Here is a 5,131-nt window from a genome sequence, read left to right on the forward strand (position 1 = left end):
TTTTTCTCGATACGTATTTCCAAATAGTGTGAACCAACTTTCTGACTTCTGCTGTTTGCCGGTAAATACTGCATTTTGCGTCAGCTTTAAGTATTTTCAAGCAGAACTGACTCGCTTTTTAGTATGTGGGTCAATTGGGTTTAATCTCAAAATTCTTTGTGGCAGATCTTTGAATGATCTTCCATGTAAGGTAAAACGAGAAAGTGAAATTTCAGCATAGCATACAAAATATCAACAAAATATAATTTAATGACAGCAAAAATAAGGCTTTAATCAAATATGGGGATGTCCACATTTTAGTCACAATATTGCTATAAATAAATGTTGGAATGAAAAGTTATAATTTCACTTTAACTAAGGGACAACCATGAGCAGATCTGTGGATGTAGATATAAAGATTACCAGTTAGCGTCAATCCAAGATATTTTATAAAAATTAATATTAAGAGTAACTTGAAAATTATAGATTAATTTACGATAGAGAAAAGTATCAATAAGTATCCATAATTATCAATGAAATACAAAATTATTAAAATAAAAATATCTTCTAAATTGAATTAGAACTCATCTTTACAAATTGAACTTGTCAAGTTGAGCAAATCAGGTCAGAATGCAAAAGTTCAACCTACTGAAGCGGCGCCCAGAGGCTGTTGTGTGTTCAGTGTGTTTGGGATTTAAGTTGGATAAATCTCCAACTGGTTGAGTACGATATTAATGAAAGTATTTCACATAATTAATGAAAACTAAATGGGCGCATTACAAGGCAAACGCAGACAACGCACAAAAAGAAAGAAAACACATAACAGAAATCAGCTCAGAGAACAGAAGTTCCCACATCATTAATAAAATACCAACCAAAAAAAAAAAAAGCTCAAGCCGAGATCAGAGACACACACGATGATCTCTGTCTCTGCTGCTGTTGCTGCTGCTGGCGCTGGCCGTTTGAACAAAATTCAAACGAATTAAAGCGGGTCCAACTTACAAATGTATCTACAAGATACAAGAACAAAAACAAAACCCAAAACAAGCGACGACAAATTATGCAGCGACAACGAAGACAAAGTCAAAGTCAGCAAGGAGAGATGGAGATGATGGTGGGGAAAGGCTTTGGAAGCTGCACTCTTATCTCTCGAATGGATTTGTATTTGGATGCAGATACAGATACAGCTACAGCTATAGCTACAGATGCGGATGCAGATTTGTATTCGTATTCGGGAATTGTTTTTGTTATGTGAAATAAATTATAACAGTAGAAATGAAGTTGAAGCGTTTTGTTTGCTGTCCGTTTAAATGAAATTTATTAGGTTTAAATGGGCAACGGCGCTACCTGAATCCAAAAACTCAGCTGCAGTTCGAAGATAGCTGAATCTTAATCCCCACAAATCGCTCTCCAGCGACTTCACACTCAATTAGGTTCAAGTGGGAATAGAGAGGGGGAAGGAAGGCTTAAGGTTTAGGCTAGATTTTGTCGTACCTCGGACTGCATCTCTAAGCATTTACTTTAATATTTTATCGATCTCATTTACATGCCGAATAGATAAGCCATTCATCGACTTTGGCTACTTCAGTTGCTAAGCTCTCTCAGCTGGTGAATACACTCGAACTCACACATTCACACTCATAGTCACAGTCAGAGACTAACACTCGCTTGCCGAGTTGTATCCCATGGCATTGAAGGCAGTTTGAAAATGTTCTCAGCTCATAAAATTCCATAGTGAATCATTTTTTGTGTGCGCTTTTTGTCTGGCGTCTTTCCGTGCCAAGTTGCCGTCGACGTCTCTGTCTCTGTCTCTGTCTCTGTCTCTGTCTCTGTCTCTGTCTCTGGCTTCGTCTCCATCAAGCAACAACCCCTTCCCCTGCTGCCTTCCTGTCTCACCGACTGAGTGCGCTCCATTGGTCTGCATTTCATTTATTGTGTAATTCTCCACAATGTACTTTTTGGCCACGGATTTGTTGTCTTGCCTTGTCTTCGCTTTGAATTTGATTCTTGATTTTATGTCAGTTTATTTATGATAAGATGACCTTTTTTTCCATTTCTGTTCCTTCTTCCATCTTCATCCACAGCCGCATCAGCCTCGTCCTCCTCGGTTTCATCTTCGTCTTTGATAGAATTGGAGCTGTTTGTGAGCAGTTGAAGTCTCCAGTCTCTGTCTCTAGTTCGTTTTCTCATTTGGGAACGTAATTGTCGAAATGAATGAATGGAGCTCATTAAATTATGGCCCATTTACGGTTTCGTTCGGTGTTCGTTTTTCGTAGACACTTTTTGAAATATGAGTAGCCCAACACTGAGCGAAATGGGGATGATCTTGACAGTATGAATGGGTGAGGAAGGTTGCGGGTGATACAATATGATGAAGCCAAAACTAGTTATTTGTTTGAAAAATCTAAAGACACTTGTTGCAATTTTACAAATAGTATTTTGAATTTTAAAAAAATTTATAGATTTAAAAATAAGATTAGATTTAAAAACTTATTAAATTGAGTTATATTAAAATACAAAAAAAAGTACAATATTGTTGTTTAGATTTTATTAATGAACGGATTCTACATAGTCATCACAAAATGGATCATAAAATAGTTTATATAAATGAGTAAGTAGAGTAACATTTATTAATGCTACATTAATAATATAAGTCTTACTATATTTCTTCAATTAAAATATATATCATATTGATAGTCTTTCCTTCTGTTTAAAATTCCTTTTCGAGCATAGAAAAGTATTACCTTATTAATTTAATATTTTGAAACTCCTTGCTAAGCAACCTTAACTTTTAGCTACCGCATTTCTCGCAGTGTTGATAGGTAAATCCTTTAGCATCAGCAACAATTTCCGATCATGTGCACTGAGCGCATTTAAATCCAGCAATCCGATTGCTCAGTCTCAGTTTACGATGTATTTTGATTTCGTATCTAGCAGCAGCAGCAACAGCAGCAGCTGATGTTGTTGTTGTTGTCGTTGCTGTTGTTGCTATAGTTGTTGTTTGATTGTTGTTCATGTTGTTGTTGCTCCGCTCGTTTAGAGCAAATTTTCAAGATCAACAACGCAGTTGAGCGTCACGAAGATGAAAAGCGAGATCTTTTATGGCGATTAGCTGCAGACAATGAATGCACGATGGATTCGACAAAAAAAAAAAGCCAACCAACCAACAACAAGAAATACAAAAAACAATCCGAAAAACTCGACTACAGAACTTTATATAGGAGACAAGCTAAAGCGACAAGAATGAGAACAAGAACACAAACTTCTTGTTGATCTTTTTTTCTCAGTTCTGTTCTTTTATTTTTTCTCCTTTGGTTTTGGATTTTTTCGGTTTTGTATTATGAGAATTGAGCCAAACATTTTTCAACTAGTTTCAAAGGCGCAGACAAAGGCATAAAAATACAAACAGAGTCTGGGATTTGGATTCTGTTGATGTTGTTGTTGTTGTTGTGTTTGTTGTTGTTTTTGGCATCCATGATGGGGTCAGTTATTACTGTCAACGCTGTGGCTCGTTGTTATTGTTTGTCTAAACATAATTGAAGCGGGTTTTCAATGAGTTAATTTCGAGTTGGCTGTGAAGGACCCAACGACGCCTACGTAAACACAATTAGGTGCCAAGTGATAGAGTCGTCGATCTTTAGGCCCATGAAATGACAAAATGTGGAGTAAACGCAACTTGATAAACAAACAAACGAAACGAGACCGTAAAATCTCTTGTTTGAATGAGCATTGTCACGGGTCCAAGTTCCATCTCCGTCTTTTCTCTCTCTTAAGTGTGCACAACCTAACATAATATTTTCATAGTGCATTTTAATGGTTTAACATTGAAGTGGACCGCTCTCGCTCTCTCACTCTCTTTCTGATGCATCTTGCCGCCATGGCGTATGCGTAATTGTTTTGTAAATGATATAGCAGACACACTCACACACACACACATGCGTATACTGCTGCTGCCCACTGTCCAAATGACTTGCCACTTTGTGTTGCCAAGTTTAAAGTTGCTTAATTAGGCAAAGGAACGAGTCTCGAGCCGCATCTCGCATCTCGGATCGCCCATCAACGACTACGACTATATAGCTATGATATTTGTGGCCCATGTTGACAAGGCAACAAAGCAGCAACAATGCTGCAACATCCCATAAGCATACGCACTCCGCAGCAACTTCATTAACTGACGCTGCAAGCGTCGGCAGCAGCAGCGCCGTTTAAGAAGTAAAAATAAAGTATTATTTATGATTATTGTGAGAATTTCACAATGGCATGCGAGAATTTATTGTTAATGCTTTGTTGCAGCGACCGGTGACCAGGCTGCAACTAAGAACTACGACCAGGCTCTGCCTTTGTACGATTATAATGCCACAGACCGGCAATTTACTATGGAAAAGAATGGCACTTCAAGTGCTCAAATTGATGGCAGCGATAAGGTGCAGAGGTCTTAGTTTATTATACATATTTAATTGATGGATTTGTTAGCCTAATATAATTTGAATAAATTTGAATGCAACTAAATATTGCTGAATTATGCTGAAGTTATTTTTCGCTTCCTAATTCGGCTTTTCAACATAATCTAAAATGACAATCCCTTTCTTTTTTCCTTTAAAAGATTCCATTTCGTTTTATATTCACTTCATGTTTAACATATTTCAGCGCAATTTCACTTTTCCACAGTGTTCTGCATACAAAAAATTTTAATTTATTTTTATTTTATTCAGCCAAACTATATATTATTAGGCTGAAAAATAAACACTGAATCAGTTAAGCTGGATAAACTTTTTCTAAATTCTCACTCAATCTTTTTAATTTTTCAAACTGAAGATTAAAATTTCAATACTAAGCTAAACATTTTTAAAATAACTGATTTTGTGCCCATAGTCCATCAGCCACTGTCGCTTTCTTCTTCTCTTTAATTAGTTGATGCTGTCTCCTCTATTTGATGTATTTTTGCGCCCTTGCATGCAATTAAAATTACATTTTTAGCACTTGAATCTACTTTAATTTTCCTCTCCTCTATGCAAATGTTGCATAATAAACGTCAATATTTATTTTGTTTATCTCAAGCACTTCCTCGTAGTGATCTCTTCATTTTTTAATGTTCCCAGTTCGTAAATCCCGCAGAGTTGCCACCCCAGCTGAAAGTTAAGTAATAAAGCCA

The sequence above is a fragment of the Drosophila nasuta genome, chromosome 2R, assembly GCF_023558535.2.
Source record: "Drosophila nasuta strain 15112-1781.00 chromosome 2R, ASM2355853v1, whole genome shotgun sequence".
In the NCBI taxonomy this organism is placed as follows: Eukaryota; Metazoa; Arthropoda; class Insecta; order Diptera; family Drosophilidae; genus Drosophila; species Drosophila nasuta.